The 18,277-nt window shown below is 30.1% G+C and overlaps 21 non-coding genes across 21 annotated transcripts; all 21 read left to right on the top strand.

Moving 5' to 3' along the window:
• The first annotated feature begins 272 nt into the window (after window positions 1-272).
• On the top strand, window positions 273-345 carry TRNAT-CGU (transfer RNA threonine (anticodon CGU)). Its single transcript has one exon. It is a non-coding gene; the product is annotated as a tRNA-Thr (tRNA).
• Window positions 346-780: 435 nt separating this feature from the next.
• Window positions 781-854, top strand: TRNAT-AGU (transfer RNA threonine (anticodon AGU)). Its single transcript has one exon. It is a non-coding gene; the product is annotated as a tRNA-Thr (tRNA).
• A 940-nt stretch (window positions 855-1,794) lies between these two features.
• Window positions 1,795-1,868, top strand: TRNAT-AGU (transfer RNA threonine (anticodon AGU)). Its single transcript has one exon. It is a non-coding gene; the product is annotated as a tRNA-Thr (tRNA).
• Window positions 1,869-2,815: 947 nt separating this feature from the next.
• TRNAT-AGU (transfer RNA threonine (anticodon AGU)) lies at window positions 2,816-2,889 on the top strand. The gene has a single exon. It is a non-coding gene; the product is annotated as a tRNA-Thr (tRNA).
• Window positions 2,890-4,346: 1,457 nt separating this feature from the next.
• TRNAT-CGU (transfer RNA threonine (anticodon CGU)) lies at window positions 4,347-4,419 on the top strand. The gene has a single exon. It is a non-coding gene; the product is annotated as a tRNA-Thr (tRNA).
• A 435-nt stretch (window positions 4,420-4,854) lies between these two features.
• TRNAT-AGU (transfer RNA threonine (anticodon AGU)) lies at window positions 4,855-4,928 on the top strand. The gene has a single exon. It is a non-coding gene; the product is annotated as a tRNA-Thr (tRNA).
• A 436-nt stretch (window positions 4,929-5,364) lies between these two features.
• TRNAT-UGU (transfer RNA threonine (anticodon UGU)) lies at window positions 5,365-5,437 on the top strand. Its single transcript has one exon. It is a non-coding gene; the product is annotated as a tRNA-Thr (tRNA).
• A 948-nt stretch (window positions 5,438-6,385) lies between these two features.
• Window positions 6,386-6,458, top strand: TRNAT-CGU (transfer RNA threonine (anticodon CGU)). Its single transcript has one exon. It is a non-coding gene; the product is annotated as a tRNA-Thr (tRNA).
• Window positions 6,459-6,893: 435 nt separating this feature from the next.
• TRNAT-AGU (transfer RNA threonine (anticodon AGU)) lies at window positions 6,894-6,967 on the top strand. Its single transcript has one exon. It is a non-coding gene; the product is annotated as a tRNA-Thr (tRNA).
• A 948-nt stretch (window positions 6,968-7,915) lies between these two features.
• On the top strand, window positions 7,916-7,989 carry TRNAT-AGU (transfer RNA threonine (anticodon AGU)). Its single transcript has one exon. It is a non-coding gene; the product is annotated as a tRNA-Thr (tRNA).
• A 1,457-nt stretch (window positions 7,990-9,446) lies between these two features.
• TRNAT-CGU (transfer RNA threonine (anticodon CGU)) lies at window positions 9,447-9,519 on the top strand. The gene has a single exon. It is a non-coding gene; the product is annotated as a tRNA-Thr (tRNA).
• A 435-nt stretch (window positions 9,520-9,954) lies between these two features.
• On the top strand, window positions 9,955-10,028 carry TRNAT-AGU (transfer RNA threonine (anticodon AGU)). The gene has a single exon. It is a non-coding gene; the product is annotated as a tRNA-Thr (tRNA).
• A 948-nt stretch (window positions 10,029-10,976) lies between these two features.
• TRNAT-AGU (transfer RNA threonine (anticodon AGU)) lies at window positions 10,977-11,050 on the top strand. Its single transcript has one exon. It is a non-coding gene; the product is annotated as a tRNA-Thr (tRNA).
• Window positions 11,051-11,994: 944 nt separating this feature from the next.
• TRNAT-AGU (transfer RNA threonine (anticodon AGU)) lies at window positions 11,995-12,068 on the top strand. The gene has a single exon. It is a non-coding gene; the product is annotated as a tRNA-Thr (tRNA).
• Window positions 12,069-12,505: 437 nt separating this feature from the next.
• TRNAT-CGU (transfer RNA threonine (anticodon CGU)) lies at window positions 12,506-12,578 on the top strand. Its single transcript has one exon. It is a non-coding gene; the product is annotated as a tRNA-Thr (tRNA).
• A 942-nt stretch (window positions 12,579-13,520) lies between these two features.
• On the top strand, window positions 13,521-13,593 carry TRNAT-CGU (transfer RNA threonine (anticodon CGU)). Its single transcript has one exon. It is a non-coding gene; the product is annotated as a tRNA-Thr (tRNA).
• A 436-nt stretch (window positions 13,594-14,029) lies between these two features.
• On the top strand, window positions 14,030-14,103 carry TRNAT-AGU (transfer RNA threonine (anticodon AGU)). The gene has a single exon. It is a non-coding gene; the product is annotated as a tRNA-Thr (tRNA).
• Window positions 14,104-15,050: 947 nt separating this feature from the next.
• Window positions 15,051-15,124, top strand: TRNAT-AGU (transfer RNA threonine (anticodon AGU)). The gene has a single exon. It is a non-coding gene; the product is annotated as a tRNA-Thr (tRNA).
• A 437-nt stretch (window positions 15,125-15,561) lies between these two features.
• Window positions 15,562-15,634, top strand: TRNAT-CGU (transfer RNA threonine (anticodon CGU)). The gene has a single exon. It is a non-coding gene; the product is annotated as a tRNA-Thr (tRNA).
• Window positions 15,635-16,580: 946 nt separating this feature from the next.
• Window positions 16,581-16,653, top strand: TRNAT-CGU (transfer RNA threonine (anticodon CGU)). Its single transcript has one exon. It is a non-coding gene; the product is annotated as a tRNA-Thr (tRNA).
• Window positions 16,654-17,088: 435 nt separating this feature from the next.
• Window positions 17,089-17,162, top strand: TRNAT-AGU (transfer RNA threonine (anticodon AGU)). The gene has a single exon. It is a non-coding gene; the product is annotated as a tRNA-Thr (tRNA).
• Window positions 17,163-18,277: the final 1,115 nt, after the last annotated feature.

Below are 18,277 nucleotides of genomic sequence, written 5' to 3'. Positions count from 1 at the left end.
AAAAAATACATATCTATGAGAAAGACGTAGATGAAATTTCTACCTAGATTTGAGCAATATTAATACCTTCATGAAAAAAAATTGTAAAGAATTCAAGAAATGAAATTGGGTTTTATAAGAGTACCTGTTTATTAAAACATATTAATCCTTGCGTAGTGATTGAGTATCTTTTCGTGTTTAAGATTACAATATATATAAAGAAGAATTTATAGCAGAAAACACATATTCATCATCAACAATACATTATTTATGCATTTTTTACTATTAACTTTGGTGCTGTGGCTTAGTGGTTAAAGCGCCTGTCTCGTAAATAGGAAATCCTGAGTTCAATTCTCAGCAGCACCTAACTGTTTTCTCCATGCTTTCCGAATAATTTTCATCAAACAAGTGTTGAATACAATTTAAGAATAAACATCTGGTTCTATGAACTTTAGAATAAGTTATCTTAAAAATTAAATAAAATGCTTGGTATTGTGAAGATTTTTGTAGGAATGCATTGACTGAAATAGGGAAAAGAAAAGGACAAAGAACAAGATAGAGGTGAATGATCACTCTATCGTTGAATTCAACTAATCCATTCTTTAGCAAGGTATATTTTAAAATTATATGAATAGGGTAAACTTCAAATTAGAGAGGTGTTTTTGAATAAGTGAAGAGTCTTCATTCATCTTAAGGTTTTGAGTGGAAAAGGGTGTGAACTTAGAAAAGAATATGAAAGGGAAAAAGCAATATTCTCTTGAACACCATAAAGAAAAGTGTTTCAAAATTAAGAATCATGTGGGTGCTGTGGCTTAGCTGGTTAAAGCGCCTGTCTAGTAAACAGGAGATCCTGAGTTCAACTCTCAGCAGTGCCTTGCTTTTCTCATTGTTATATAACAAATCATTTTCATTAGGTCTTATTCCGATACAATTAAAATATAAAAGTCTGATTCATCTTACTGTTAAAAAGATCATCTTAAACCTCTTAAAAACCCAAGTATTTTCAAGATTATAGAATGAATACTGTTATTGCAAAATGAAAAAAACTACATATCTATGAGAAAGACGTAGATGAAATTTCTACCTAGATTTGAGCAATATTAATACCTTCATGAATAAAATTGTAAAGAATTCAAGAAATGAAATTGGGTTTTATAAGAGTACCTGTTTAATAAAACATATTAATCCTTGCGTAGTGAGTGAGTATCTTTTCGTGTTTAAGATTACAATACATATAAAGAAGAATTTATAGCAGAAAACACATTTTCATCATCAACAATAAATTATTTATTCATTTTTTACTATTAGCGTTGGTGCTGTGGCTTAGTGGTTAAAGCGCCTGTCTCGTAACCAGGAAATCCTGCGTTCAATTCTCAGCAGCACCAGTTTTCTCCATGCTTTCCGAATAATTTTCATCAAACAAGTGTTGAATACAATTTAAGAATAAACATCTGGTTCTATGAACTTTAGAATAAGTTATCTTAAAAATTAAATAAAATGCTTGGTATTGTGAAGATTTTTGTAGGAATGCATTGACTGAAATAGGGAAAAGAAAATGACAAAGAACAAGATAGAGGTGAATGATCACTATTTTTGAATTCAACTAATCCATTCTTCAGCAAGGTATATTTTAAAATGATATGAATAGAGGTAAACTTCAAATTAGAGAGGTGTTTTTGAATAAGTGAAGAGTCTTTATTCATCTTAAGTGTTTGAGTGGAGAAGTGTGTGAACTTAGAAAAGAATATGAAAGGGAAAAAGCAATATTCTCTTGAACACCATAAAGTAAAGTGTTTCAAAATTAAGAATCATGTGGGTGCTGTGGCTTAGCTGGTTAAAGCGCCTGTCTAGTAAACAGGAGATCCTGAGTTCAACTCCCAGCAGCGCCTTGCTTTTCTCATTGTTATATAACAAATCATTTTCATTAGGTCTTATTCCGATACAATTAAAATATAAAAGTCTGATTCATCTTACTGTTAAAAAGATCATCTTAAACCTTATAAAAACCCAAGTATTTCCAAGATTATAGAATGAATACTGTTATTGCAAAATGAAAAAAACTACATATCTATGAGAAAGACGTAGATGAAATTTCTACCTAGATTTGAGCAATATTAATACCTTCATGAATAAAATTGTAAAGAATTCAAGAAATGAAATTGAGTTTTATAAGAGTACCTGTTTATTAAAACATATTAATCCTTGCGTAGTGATTGAGTATCTTTTCGTGTTTAAGATTACAATACATATAAAGAAGAATTTATAGCAGAAAACACATTTTCATCATCAACAATAAATGATTTATGCATTTTTTTAATATTACCGTTGGTGCTGTGGCTTAGTGGTTAAAGCTCTTGTCTCGTAAACAGGAAATCCTTAGTTCAAACCTCAGCAGCACCTAATTGTTTTCTCCATGCTTTCCAAATAATTTTCATCAAACAAGTGTTGAATACAATTTAAGAATAAACATCTGGTTCTATGAACTTTAGAATAAGTTATCTTAAAAATTAAATAAAATGCTTGGTATTGTGAAGATTTTTGTAGGAATGCATTGACTGAAATAGGGAAAAGAAAATGACAAAGAACAAGATAGAGGTGAATGATCACTCTATTTTTGAATTCAACTAATCCATTCTTCAGCAAGGTATATTTTAAAATGATATGAATAGAGGTAAACTTCAAATTAGAGAGGTGTTTTTGAATAAGTGAAGAGTCTTTATTCATCTTAAGTGTTTGAGTGGAGAAGTGTGTGGACTTAGAAAAGAATATGAAAGTGAAAAAGCAATATTCTCTTGAACACCATAAAGAAAAGTGTTTCAAAATTAAGAATCAAGTGGGTGCTGTGGCTTAGCTGGTTAAAGCACCTGTCTAGTAAACAGGAGATCCTGAGTTCAACTCTCAGCAGTGCCTTGCTTTGCTCATTTTTATATAACAAATCATTTTCATTAGGCCTTATTCCGATACAAATAAAATATAAAAGTCTGATTCATCTTACTACTGAAAAGATCATCTTAAACCTTATAAAAACCCAAGTATTTTCAAGATTATAGAATGAATACTGTTATTGCAAAATGAAAAAAATACATATCTATGAGAAAGACGTAGATGAAATTTCTACCTAGATTTGAGCAATATTAATACCTTCATGAAAAAAAATTGTAAAGAATTCAAGAAATGAAATTGGGTTTTATAAGAGTACCTGTTTATTAAAACATATTAATCCTTGCGTAGTGATTGAGTATCTTTTCATGTTTTAGATTACAATACATATAAAGAAGAATTTATAGCAGAAAACACATATTCATCATCAACAATACATTATTTATGCATTTTTTACTATTAACTTTGGTTCTGTGGCTTAGTGGTTAAAGCGCCTGTCTCGTAAATAGGAAATCCTGAGTTCAATTCTCAGCAGCACCTTACTGTTTTCTCCATGCTTTCCGAATAATTTTCATCAAACAAGTGTTGAATACAATTTAAGAATAAACATCTGGTTCTATGAACTTTAGAATAAGTTATCTTAAAAATTAAATAAAATGCTTGGTATTGTGAAGATTTTTGTAGGAATGCATTGACTGAAATAGGGAAAAGAAAAGGACAAAGAACAACATAGAGGTGAATGATCACTCTATCGTTGAATTCAACTAATCCATTCTTTAGCAAGGTATATTTTAAAATTATATGAATAGGGTAAACTTCAAATTAGAGAGGTGTTTTTGAATAAGTGAAGAGTCTTCATTCATCTTAAGGTTTTGAGTGGAAAAGGGTGTGAACTTAGAAAAGAATATGAAAGGGAAAAAGCAATATTCTCTTGAACACCATAAAGAAAAGTGTTTCAAAATTAAGAATCATGTGGGTGCTGTGGCTTAGCTGGTTAAAGCGCCTGTCTAGTAAACAGGAGATCCTGAGTTCAACTCCCCGCAGCGCCTTGCTTTTCTCATTGTTATATAACAAATCATTTTCATTAGGTCTTATTCCGATACAATTAAAATATAAAAGTCTGATTCATCTTACTGTTAAAAAGATCATCTTAAACCTTATAAAAACCCAAGTATTTTCAAGATTATAGAATGAACACTGTTATTGCAAAATGAAAAAAACTACATATCTATGAGAAAGACGTAGATGAAATTTCTACCTAGATTTGAGCAATATTAATACCTTCATGAATAAAATTGTAAAGAATTCAAGAAATGAAATTGAGTTTTATAAGAGTAGCTGTTTATTAAAACATATTAATCCTTGCGTAGTGAGTGAGTATCTTTTCGTGTTTAAGATTACAATACATATAAAGACGAATTTATAGCAGAAAACACATTTTCATCATCAACAATAAATGATTTATGCATTTTTTTAATAATACCGTTGGTGCTGTGGCTTAGTGGTTAAAGCTCCTGTCTCGTAAACAGGAAATCCTGAGTTCAAATCTCAGCAGCACTTAATTGTTTTCTCCATGCTTTCCAAATAATTTTCATCAAACAAGTGTTGAATACAATTTAAGAAAAAACATCTGGTTCTATGAACTTTAGAATAAGTTATCTTAAAAATTAAATAAAATGCTTGGTATTGTGAAGATTTTTGTAGGAATGCATTGACTGAAATAGGGAAAAGAAAATGACAAAGAACAAGATAGAGGTGAATGATCACTCTATCGTTGAATTCAACTAATCCATTCTTTAGCAAGGTATATTTTAAATTGATATGAATAGGGTAAACTTCACATTAAAGAGGTGTTTTTGAATAAGTGAAGAGTCTTCATTCATCTTACGTGTTTGAGTAGAGAAGTGTGTGAACTTAGAAAAAAATATGAAAGTGAAAAAGCAATATTCCCTTGAACACCATAAAGAAAAGTGTTTCAAAATTAAGAATCAAGTGGGTGCTGTGGCTTAGCTGGTTAAAGCGCCTGTCTAGTAAACAGGAGATCCTGAGTTCAACTCTCAGCAGTGCCTTGCTTTTCTCAATTTTATATAACAAATCATTTTCATTAGGCCTTATTCCGATACAATTAAAATATAAAAGTCTGATTCATCTTACTGTTGAAAAGATCATCTTAAACCTTATAAAAACCCAAATATTTTCAAGATTATAGAATGAATACTGTTATTGCAAAATGAAAAAAATACATATCTATGAGAAAGACGTAGATTAAATTTCTACCTAGATTTGAGCAATATTAATACCTTCATGAATAAAATTCTAAAGAATTCAAGAAATGAAATTGGGTTTTATAAGAGTACCTGTTTATTAAAACATATTAATCCTTGTGTAGTGATTGAGTATCTTTTCGTGTTTAAGATTACAATACATATAAAGAAGAATTTATAGCAGAAAACACATTTTCATCATCAACAATAAATTATTTATGCATTTTTTACTATTAACGTTGGTGCTGTGGCTTAGTGGTTAAAGCGCCTGTCTTGTAACCAGGAAATCCTGAGTTCAATTCTCAGCAGCACCTAACTGTTTTCTCCATGCTTTCTGAATAATTTTCATCAAACAAGTGTTGAATACAATTTAAGAATAAACATCTGGTTCTATGAACTTTAGAATAAGTTATCTTAAAAATTAAATAAAATGCTTGGTATTGTGAAGATTTTTGTAGGAATGCATTGACTGAAATAGGGAAAAGAAAATGACAAAGAACAAGATAGAGGTGAATGATCACTCTATCGTTGAATTCAACTAATCCATTCTTTAGCAAGGTATATTTTAAATTGATATGAATAGGGTAAACTTCAAATTAGAGAGGTGTTTTTGAATAAGTGAAGAGTCTTCATTCATCTTAAGTGTTTGAGTAGAGAAGTGTGTGAACTTAGAAAAGAATATGAAAGTGAAAAAGCAATATTCCCTTGAACACCATAAAGAAAAGTGTTTCAAAATTAAGAATCAAGTGGGTGCTGTGGCTTAGCTGGTTGAAGCGCCTGTCTAGTAAACAGGAGATCCTGAGTTCAACTCCCAGCAGCGCCTTGTTTTTCTCATTGTTATATAACAAATCATTTTCATTAGGTCTTATTCCGATACAATTAAAATATAAAAGTCTGATTCATCTTACTGTTAAAAAGATCATCTTAAACCTTATAAAAACCCAAGTATTTTCAAGATTATAGAATGAATACTGTTATTGCAAAATGAAAAAAACTACATATCTATGAGAAAGACGTAGATGAAATTTCTACCTAGATTTGAGCAATATTAATACCTTCATGAATAAAATTGTAAAAGAATTCAAGAAATGAAATTGAGTTTTATAAGAATACCTGTTTATTAAAACATATTAATCCTTGCGTAGTGATTGAGTATCTTTTCGTGTTTAAGACTACAATACATATAAAGAAGAATTTATAGCAGAAAACACATTTTCATCATCAACAATAAATGATTTATGCATTTTTTTAATATTACCGTTGGTGCTGTGGCTTAGTGGTTAAAGCTCCTGTCTCGTAAACAGGAAATCCTGAGTTCAAATCTCAGCAGCACCTAATTGTTTTCTCCATGCTTTCCGAATAATTTTCATCAAACAAGTGTTGAATACAGTTTAAGAATAAACATCTGGTTCTATGAACTTTAGAATAAGTTAACTTAAAAATTAAATAAAATGCTTGGTATTGTGAAGATTTTTGTAGGAATGCATTGACTGAAATAGGGAAAAGAAAATGACAAAGAACAAGATAGAGGTGAATGATCACTCTATTTTTGAATTCAACTAATCCATTCTTCAGCAAGGTATATTTTAAAATGATATGAATAGGGTAAAATTCAAATTAGAGAGGTGTTTTTGAATAAGTGAAGAGTCTTCATTCATCTTAAGTGTTTGAGTGGAGAAGTGTGTGGACTTAGAAAAGAATATGAAAGTTCAAAAGCAATATTCTCTGGAACACCATAAAGAAAAGTGTTTCAAAATTTAGAATCAAGTGGGTGCTGTGGCTTAGCTGGTTAAAGCGCCTGTCTAGTAAACAGGAGATCCTGAGTTCAACTCCCAGCAGCGCCTTGCTTTTCTCATTGTTATATAACAAATCATTTTCATTAGGTCTTATTCCGATACAATTAAAATATAAAAGTCTGATTCATCTTACTGTTAAAAAGATCATCTTAAACCTTATAAAAACCCAAGTATTTTCAAGATTATGGAATTAATACTGTTATTGCAAAATGAAAAAAACTACATATCTATGAGAAAGACGTAGATGAAATTTCTACCTAGATTTGAGCAATATTAATACCTTCATGAATAAAATTGTAAAGAATTCAAGAAATGAAATTGAGTTTTATAAGAGTACCTGTTTATTAAAACATATTAATCCTTGCGTAGTGATTGAGTATCTTTTCGTGTTTAAGATTACAATACATATAAAGAAGAATTTATAGCAGAAAACACATTTTCATCATCAACAATAAATGATTTATGCATTTTTTTTAATATTACCGTTGGTGCTGTAACTTAGTGGTTAAAGCTCTTGTCTTGTAAACAGGAAATCCTTAGTTCAAACCTCAGCAGCACCTAATTGTTTTCTCCATGCTTTCCAAATAATTTTCATCAAACAAGTGTTGAATACAATTTAAGAATAAACATCTGGTTCTATGAACTTTAGAATAAGTTATCTTAAAAATAAAATAAAATGATTGGTATTGTGAAGATTTTTGTAGGAATGCATTGACTGAAATTTGGAAAAGAAAATGACAAAGAACAAGATAGAGGTGAATGATCACTCTATTGTTGAATTCAACTAATCCATTCTTCAGCAAGGTATATTTTAAAATGATATGAATAGAGGTAAACTTCAAATTATAGAGGTGTTTTTTAATAAGTGAAGAGTCTTCATTCATCTTAAGTGTTTGAGTGGAGAAGTGTGTGGACTTAGAAAAGAATATGAAAGTGAAAAAGCAATATTCTCTTGAACACCATAAAGAAAAGTGTTTCAAAATTAAGGATCAAGTGGGTGCTGTGGCTTAGCTGGTTAAAGCGCCTGTCTAGTAAACAGGAGATCCTGAGTTCAACTCTCAGCAGTGCCTTGCTTTTCTCATTTTTATATAACAAATCATTTTCATTAGGCCTTATTCCGATACAATTAAAATATAAAAGTCTGATTCATCTTACTGTTGAAAAGATCATCTTAAACCTTATAAAAACCCAAATATTTTCAAGATTATAGAATGAATACTGTTATTGCAAAATGAAAAAAATACATATCTATGAGAAAGACGTAGATTAAATTTCTACCTAGATTTGAGCAATATTAATACCTTCATGAAAAAAATTGTAAAGAATTCAAGAAATGAAATTGGGTTTTATAAGAGTACCTGTTTATTAAAACATATTAATCCTTGCGTAGTGATTGAGTATCTTTTCGTGTTTAAGATTACAATACATATAAAGAAGAATTTATAGCAGAAAACACATATTCATCATCAACAATAAATTATTTATGCATTTTTTACTATTAACGTTGGTGCTGTGGCTTAGTGGTTAAAGCGCCTGTCTCGTAAATAGGAAATCCTGAGTTCATTTCTCAGCAGCACCTAATTGTTTTCTCCATGCTTTCCAAATAATTTTCATCAAACAAGTGTTGAATACAGTTTAAGAATAAACATCTGGTTCTATGAACTTTAGAATAAGTTATCTTAAAAATTAAATAAAATGCTTGGTATTGTGAAGATTTTTGTAGGAATGCATTGACTGAAATAGGGAAAAGAAAATGACAAAGAACAAGATAGAGGTGAATGATCACTCTATCGTTGAATTCAACTAATCCATTCTTTAGCAAGGTATATTTTAAATTGATATGAATAGGGTAAACTTCAAATTAGAGAGGTGTTTTTGAATAAGTGAAGAGTCTTCATTCATCTTAAGTGTTTGAGTAGAGAAGTGTGTGAACTTAGAAAAGAATATGAAAGTGAAAAAGCAATATTCCCTTGAACACCATAAAGAAAAGTGTTTCAAAATTAAGAATCAAGTGGGTGCTGTGGCTTAGCTGGTTGAAGCGCCTGTCTAGTAAACAGGAGATCCTGAGTTCAACTCCCAGCAGCGCCTTGTTTTTCTCATTGTTATATAACAAATCATTTTCATTAGGTCTTATTCCGATACAATTAAAATATAAAAGTCTGATTCATCTTACTGTTAAAAAGATCATCTTAAACCTTATAAAAACCCAAGTATTTTCAAGATTATAGAATGAATACTGTTATTGCAAAATGAAAAAAACTACATATCTATGAGAAAGACGTAGATGAAATTTCTACCTAGATTTGAGCAATATTAATACCTTCATGAATAAAATTGTAAAAGAATTCAAGAAATGAAATTGAGTTTTATAAGAATACCTGTTTATTAAAACATATTAATCCTTGCGTAGTGATTGAGTATCTTTTCGTGTTTAAGACTACAATACATATAAAGAAGAATTTATAGCAGAAAACACATTTTCATCATCAACAATAAATGATTTATGCATTTTTTTAATATTACCGTTGGTGCTGTGGCTTAGTGGTTAAAGCTCCTGTCTCGTAAACAGGAAATCCTGAGTTCAAATCTCAGCAGCACCTAATTGTTTTCTCCATGCTTTCCGAATAATTTTCATCAAACAAGTGTTGAATACAGTTTAAGAATAAACATCTGGTTCTATGAACTTTAGAATAAGTTAACTTAAAAATTAAATAAAATGCTTGGTATTGTGAAGATTTTTGTAGGAATGCATTGACTGAAATAGGGAAAAGAAAATGACAAAGAACAAGATAGAGGTGAATGATCACTCTATTTTTGAATTCAACTAATCCATTCTTCAGCAAGGTATATTTTAAAATGATATGAATAGGGTAAAATTCAAATTAGAGAGGTGTTTTTGAATAAGTGAAGAGTCTTCATTCATCTTAAGTGTTTGAGTGGAGAAGTGTGTGGATTTAGAAAAGAATATGAAAGTTCAAAAGCAATATTCTCTGGAACACCATAAAGAAAAGTGTTTCAAAATTTAGAATCAAGTGGGTGCTGTGGCTTAGCTGGTTAAAGCGCCTGTCTAGTAAACAGGAGATCCTGAGTTCAACTCCCAGCAGCGCCTTGCTTTTCTCATTGTTATATAACAAATCATTTTCATTAGGTCTTATTCCGATACAATTAAAATATAAAAGTCTGATTCATCTTACTGTTAAAAAGATCATCTTAAACCTTATAAAAACCCAAGTATTTTCAAGATTATGGAATTAATACTGTTATTGCAAAATGAAAAAAACTACATATCTATGAGAAAGACGTAGATGAAATTTCTACCTAGATTTGAGCAATATTAATACCTTCATGAATAAAATTGTAAAGAATTCAAGAAATGAAATTGAGTTTTATAAGAGTACCTGTTTATTAAAACATATTAATCCTTGCGTAGTGATTGAGTATCTTTTCGTGTTTAAGATTACAATACATATAAAGAAGAATTTATAGCAGAAAACACATTTTCATCATCAACAATAAATGATTTATGCATTTTTTTTAATATTACCGTTGGTGCTGTAACTTAGTGGTTAAAGCTCTTGTCTTGTAAACAGGAAATCCTTAGTTCAAACCTCAGCAGCACCTAATTGTTTTCTCCATGCTTTCCAAATAATTTTCATCAAACAAGTGTTGAATACAATTTAAGAATAAACATCTGGTTCTATGAACTTTAGAATAAGTTATCTTAAAAATAAAATAAAATGATTGGTATTGTGAAGATTTTTGTAGGAATGCATTGACTGAAATTTGGAAAAGAAAATGACAAAGAACAAGATAGAGGTGAATGATCACTCTATTGTTGAATTCAACTAATCCATTCTTCAGCAAGGTATATTTTAAAATGATATGAATAGAGGTAAACTTCAAATTAGAGAGGTGTTTTTGAATAAGTGAAGAGTCTTCATTCATCTTAAGTGTTTGAGTGGAGAAGTGTGTGGACTTAGAAAAGAATATGAAAGTGAAAAAGCAATATTCTCTTGAACACCATAAAGAAAAGTGTTTCAAAATTAAGGATCAAGTGGGTGCTGTGGCTTAGCTGGTTAAAGCGCCTGTCTAGTAAACAGGAGATCCTGAGTTCAACTCTCAGCAGTGCCTTGCTTTTCTCATTTTTATATAACAAATCATTTTCATTAGGCCTTATTCCGATACAATTAAAATATAAAAGTCTGATTCATCTTACTGTTGAAAAGATCATCTTAAACCTTATAAAAACCCAAATATTTTCAAGATTATAGAATGAATACTGTTATTGCAAAATGAAAAAAATACATATCTATGAGAAAGACGTAGATTAAATGTCTACCTAGATTTGAGCAATATTAATACCTTCATGAAAAAAATTGTAAAGAATTCAAGAAATGAAATTGGGTTTTATAAGAGTACCTGTTTATTAAAACATATTAATCCTTGCGTAGTGATTGAGTATCTTTTCGTGTTTAAGATTACAATACATATAAAGAAGAATTTATAGCAGAAAACACATATTCATCATCAACAATAAATTATTTATGCATTTTTTACTATTAACGTTGGTGCTGTGGCTTAGTGGTTAAAGCGCCTGTCTCGTAAATAGGAAATCCTGAGTTCATTTCTCAGCAGCACCTAATTGTTTTCTCCATGCTTTCCAAATAATTTTCATCAAACAAGTGTTGAATACAGTTTAAGAATAAACATCTGGTTCTATGAACTTTAGAATAAGTTATCTTAAAAATTAAATAAAATGATTGGTATTGTGAAGATTTTTGTAGGAATGCATTGACTGAAATAGGGAAAAGAAAATGACAAAGAACAAGATAGAGGTGAATGATCACTCTATTTTTGAATTCAACTAATCCATTCTTCAGCAAGGTATATTTTAAAATGATATGAATAGGGTAAAATTCAAATTAGAGAGGTGTTTTTGAATAAGTGAAGAGTCTTCATTCATCTTAAGTGTTTGAGTGGAGAAGTGTGTGGACTTAGAAAAGAATATGAAAGTGAAAAAGCAATATTCTCTTGAACACCATAAAGAAACGTGTTTCAAAATTTAGAATCAAGTGGGTGCTGTGGCTTAGCTGGTTAAAGCGCCTGTCTAGTAAACAGGAGAGCCTGAGTTCAACTCTCAGCAGTGCCTTGCTTTTCTCATTGTTATATAACAAATCATTTTCATTAGGTCTTATTCCGAAACAATTAAAATATAAAAGTCTGATTCATCTTACTGTTGAACAGATCATCTTAAACCTTATAAAAACCCAAGTATTTTCAAGATTATAGAATGAATACTGTTATTGCAAAATGAAAAAAACTACATATCTATGAGAAAGACGTAGATGAAATTTCTACCTAGATTTGAGCAATATTAATACCTTCATGAATAAAATTGTAAAGAATTCAAGAAATGAAATTGGGTTTTATAAGAGTACCTGTTTAATAAAACATATTAATCCTTGCGTAGTGAGTGAGTATCTTTTCGTGTTTAAGATTACAATACATATAAAGAAGAATTTATAGCAGAAAACACATTTTCATCATCAACAATAAATTATTTATGCATTTTTTACTATTAGCGTTGGTGCTGTGGCTTAGTGGTTAAAGCGCCTGTCTCGTAACCAGGAAATCCTGAGTTCAATTCTCAGCAGCACCTGTTTTCTCCATGCTTTCCGAATAATTTTCATCAAACAAGTATTGAATACAATTTAAGAATAAACATCTGGTTCTATGAACTTTAGAATAAGTTATCTTAAAAATTAAATAAAATGCTTGGTATTGTGAAGATTTTTGTAGGAATGCATTGACTGAAATAGGGAAAAGAAAATGACAAAGAACAAGATAGAGGTGAATGATCACTCTATCGTTGAATTCAACTAATCCATTCTTTAGCAAGGTATATTTTAAATTGATATGAATAGGGTAAACTTCAAATTAAAGAGGTGTTTTTGAATAAGTGAAGAGTCTTCATTCATCTTAAGTGTTTGAGTAGAGAAGTGTGTGAACTTAGAAAAGAATATGAAAGTGAAAAAACAATATTCCCTTGAACACCATAAAGAAAAGTGTTTCAAAATTAAGAATCAAGTGGGTGCTGTGGCTTAGCTGGTTGAAGCGCCTGCCTAGTAAACGGGAGATCCTAAGATCAACTCTCAGCAGCGCCTTGCTTTTCTCATTGTTATATAACAAATCATTTTCATTAGGTCTTATTCCGATACAATTTAAATATAAAAGTCTGATTCATCTTACTGTTAAAAAGATCATCTTAAACCTTATAAAAACCCAAGTATTTTCAAGATTGTAGAATGAATACTGTTATTGCAAAATGAAAAAAACTACATATCTATGAGAAAGACGTAGATGAAATTTCTACCTAGATTTGAGCAATATTAATACCTTCATGAATAACATTGTAAAGAATTCAAGAAATGAAATTGAGTTTTATTAGAGTACCTGTTTATTAAAACATATTAATCCTTGCGTAGTGATTGAGTATCTTTTCGTGTTTAAGATTACAATACATATAAACAAGAATTTATAGCAGAAAACACATTTTCATCATCAACAATAAATTATTTATGCATTTTTTACTATTAACGTTGGTGCTGTGGCTTAGTGGTTAAAGCGCCTGTCTCGTAAACAGGAAATCCTGAGTTCAATTCTCAGCAGCACCTAACTGTTTTCTCCATGCTTTCCGAATAATTTTCATCAAACAAGTGTTGAATACAATTTAAGAATAAACATCTGGTTCTATGAACTTTAGAATAAGTTATCTTAAAAATTAAATAAAATGCTTGGTATTGTGAAGATTTTTGTAGGAATGCATTGACTGAAATAGGGAAAAGAAAATGACAAAGAACAAGATAGAGGTGAATGATCACTCTATTTTTGAATTCAACTAATCCATTCTTCAGCAAGGTATATTTTAAAATGATATGAATAGAGGTAAACTTCAAATTAGAGAGGTGTTTTTGAATAAGTGAAGAGTCTTTATTCATCTTACGTGTTTGAGTGGAGAAGTGTGTGAACTTAGAAAAGAATATGAAAGGGAAAAAGCAATATTCTCTTGAACACCATAAAGAAAAGTGTTTCAAAATTAAGAATCATGTGGGTGCTGTGGCTTAGCTGGTTAAAGCGCCTGTCTAGTAAACAGGAGATCCTGAGTTCAACTCCCAGCAGCGCCTTGCTTTTCTCATTGTTATATAACAAATCATTTTCATTAGGTCTTATTCCGATACAATTAAAATATAAAAGTCTGATTCATCTTACTGTTAAAAAGATCATCTTAAACCTTATAAAAACCCAAGTATTTCCAAGATTATAGAATGAATACTGTTATTGCAAAATGAAAAAAACTACATATCTATGAGAAAGACGTAGATGAAATTTCTACCTAGATTTGAGCAATATTAATACCTTCATGAATAAAATTGTAAAGAATTCAAGAAATGAAATTGAGTTTTATAAGAGTACCTGTTTATTAAAACATATTAATCCTTGCGTAGTGATTGAGTATCTTTTCGTGTTTAAGATTACAATACATATAAAGAAGAATTTATAGCAGAAAACACATTTTCATCATCAACAATAAATGATTTATGCATTTTTTTAATATTACCGTTGGTGCTGTGGCTTAGTGGTTAAAGCTCTTGTCTCGTAAACTGGAAATCCTTAGTTCAAACCTCAGCAGCACCTAATTGTTTTCTCCATGCTTTCCAAATAATTTTCATCAAACACGTGTTGAATACAATTTAAGAATAAACATCTGGTTCTATGAACTTTAGAATAAGTTATCTTAAAAATTAAATAAAATGCTTGGTATTGTGAAGATTTTTGTAGGAATGCATTGACTGAAATAGGGAAAAGAAAATGACAAAGAACAAGATAGAGGTGAATGATCACTCTATTTTTGAATTCAACTAATCCATTCTTCAGCAAGGTATATTTTAAAATGATATGAATAGAGGTAAACTTCAAATTAGAGAGGTGTTTTTGAATAAGTGAAGAGTCTTTATTCATCTTAAGTGTTTGAGTGGAGAAGTGTGTGGACTTAGAAAAGAACATGAAAGTGAAAAAGCAATATTCTCTTGAACACCATAAAGAAAAGTGTTTCAAAATTAAGAATCAAGTGGGTGCTGTGGCTTAGCTGGTTAAAGCGCCTGTCTAGTAAACAGGAGATCCTGAGTTCAACTCTCAGCAGTGCCTTGCTTTGCTCATTTTTATATAACAAATCATTTTCATTAGGCCTTATTCCGATACAAATAAAATATAAAAGTCTGATTCATCTTACTACTGAAAAGATCATCTTAAACCTTATAAAAACCCAAGTATTTTCAAGATTATAGAATGAATACTGTTATTGCAAAATGAAAAAAATACATATCTATGAGAAAGACGTAGATGAAATTTCTACCTAGATTTGAGCAATATTAATACCTTCATGAAAAAAAATTGTAAAGAATTCAAGAAATGAAATTGGGTTTTATAAGAGTACCTGTTTATTAAAACATATTAATCCTTGCGTAGTGATTGAGTATCTTTTCGTGTTTAAGATTACAATACATATAAAGAAGAATTTATAGCAGAAAACACATATTCATCATCAACAATACATTATTTATGCATTTTTTACTATTAACTTTGGTGCTGTGGCTTAGTGGTTAAAGCGCCTGTCTCGTAAATAGGAAATCCTGAGTTCAATTCTCAGCAGCACCTAACTGTTTTCTCCATGCTTTCCGAATAATTTTCATCAAACAAGTGTTGAATACAATTTAAGAATAAACATCTGGTTCTATGAACTTTAGAATAAGTTATCTTAAAAATTAAATAAAATGCTTGGTATTGTGAAGATTTTTGTAGGAATGCATTGACTGAAATAGGGAAAAGAAAAGGACAAAGAACAAGATAGAGGTGAATGATCACTCTATCGTTGAATTCAACTAATCCATTCTTTAGCAAGGTATATTTTAAAATTATATGAATAGGGTAAACTTCAAATTAGAGAGGTGTTTTTGAATAAGTGAAGAGTCTTCATTCATCTTAAGGTTTTGAGTGGAAAAGGGTGTGAACTTAGAAAAGAATATGAAAGGGAAAAAGCAATATTCTCTTGAACACCATAAAGAAAAGTGTTTCAAAATTAAGAATCATGTGGGTGCTGTGGCTTAGCTGGTTAAAGCGCCTGTCTAGTAAACAGGAGATCCTGAGTTCAACTCCCCGCAGCGCCTTGCTTTTCTCATTGTTATATAACAAATCATTTTCATTAGGTCTTATTCCGATACAATTAAAATATAAAAGTCTGATTCATCTTACTGTTAAAAAGATCATCTTAAACCTTATAAAAACCCAAGTATTTTCAAGATTATAGAATGAACACTGTTATTGCAAAATGAAAAAACTACATATCTATGAGAAAGACGTAGATGAAATTTCTACCTAGATTTGAGCAATATTAATACCTTCATGAATAAAATTGTAAAGAATTCAAGAAATGAAATTGAGTTTTATAAGAGTAGCTGTTTATTAAAACATATTAATCCTTGCGTAGTGATTGAGTATCTTTTCGTGTTTAAGATTACAATACATATAAAGAAGAATTTATAGCAGAAAACACATTTTCATCATCAACAATAAATGATTTATGCATTTTTTTAATATTACCGTTGGTGCTGTGGCTTAGTGGTTAAAGCTCCTGTCTCGTAAACAGGAAATCCTGAGTTCAAATCTCAGCAGCACTTAATTGTTTTCTCCATGCTTTCCAAATAATTTTCATCAAACAAGTGTTGAATACAGTTTAAGAATAAACATCTGGTTCTATGAACTTTAGAATAAGTTATCTTAAAAATTAAATAAAATGCTTGGTATTGTGAAGATTTTTGTAGGAATGCATTGACTGAAATAGGGAAAAGAAAATGACAAAGAACAAGATAGAGGTGAATGATCACTCTATTTTTGAATTCAACTAATCCATTCTTCAGCAAGGTATATTTTAAAATGATATGAATAGGGTAAAATTCAAATTAGAGAGGTGTTTTTGAATAAGTGAAGAGTCTTCATTCATCTTAAGTGTTTGAGTGGAGAAGTGTGTGGACTTAGAAAAGAATATGAAAGTGAAAAAGCAATATTCTCTTGAACACCATAAAGAAAAGTGTTTCAAAAGTTAGAATCAAGTGGGTGCTGTGGCTTAGCTGGTTAAAGCGCCTGTCTAGTAAACAGGAGATCCTGAGTTCAACTCTCAGCAGTGCCTTGCTTTTCTCATTGTTATATAACAAATCATTTTCATTAGGTCTTATTCCGATACAATTTAAATATAAAAGTCTGATTCATCTTACTGTTAAAAAGATCATCTTAAACCTTATAAAAACCCAAGTATTTTCAAGATTATAGAATGAATACTGTTATTGCAAAATGAAAAAAACTACATATCTATGAGAAAGACGTAGATGAAATTTCTACCTAGATTTGAGCAATATTAATACCTTCATGAATAAAATTGTAAAGAATTCAAGAAATGAAATTGGGTTTTATAAGAGTACCTGTTTAATAAAACATATTAATCCTTGCGTAGTGAGTGAGTATCTTTTCGTGTTTAAGATTACAATACATATAAAGAAGAATTTATAGCAGAAAACACATTTTCATCATCAACAATAAATTATTTATGCATTTTTTACTATTAGCGTTGGTGCTGTGGCTTAGTGGTTAAAGCGCCTGTCTCGTAACCAGAAAATCCTGAGTTCAATTCTCAGCAGCACCTGTTTTCTCCATGCTTTCCGAATAATTTTCATCAAACAAGTGTTGAATACAATTTAAGAATAAACATCTGGTTCTATGAACTTTAGAATAAGTTATCTTAAAAATAAAATAAAATGATTGGTATTGTGAAGATTTTTGTAGGAATGCATTGACTGAAATAGGGAAAAGAAAATGACAAAGAACAAGATAGAGGTGAATGATCACTCTATTGTTGAATTCAACTAATCCATTCTTTAGCAAGGTATATTTTAAATTGATATGAATAGGGTAAACTTCAAATTAAAGAGGTGTTTTTGAATAAGTGAAGAGTCTTCATTCATCTTAAGTGTTTGAGTAGAGAAGTGTGTGAACTTAGAAAAAAATATGAAAGTGAAAAAGCAATATTCTCTTGAACACCATAAAGAAACGTGTTTCAAAATTTAGAATCAAGTGGGTGCTGTGGCTTAGCTGGTTAAAGCGCCTGCCTAGTAAACAGGAGAGCCTGAGTTCAACTCTCAGCAGTGCCTTGCTTTTCTCATTGTTATATAACAAATCATTTTCATTAGGTCTTATTCCGAAACAATTAAAATATAAAAGTCTGATTCATCTTACTGTTGAACAGATCAT

Source organism: Lissotriton vulgaris, chromosome 12, assembly GCF_964263255.1.
Source record: "Lissotriton vulgaris chromosome 12, aLisVul1.2, whole genome shotgun sequence".
NCBI lineage: Eukaryota > Metazoa > Chordata > Amphibia > Caudata > Salamandridae > Lissotriton > Lissotriton vulgaris.
This window is presented reverse-complemented; position numbering and strand designations above follow the sequence as displayed.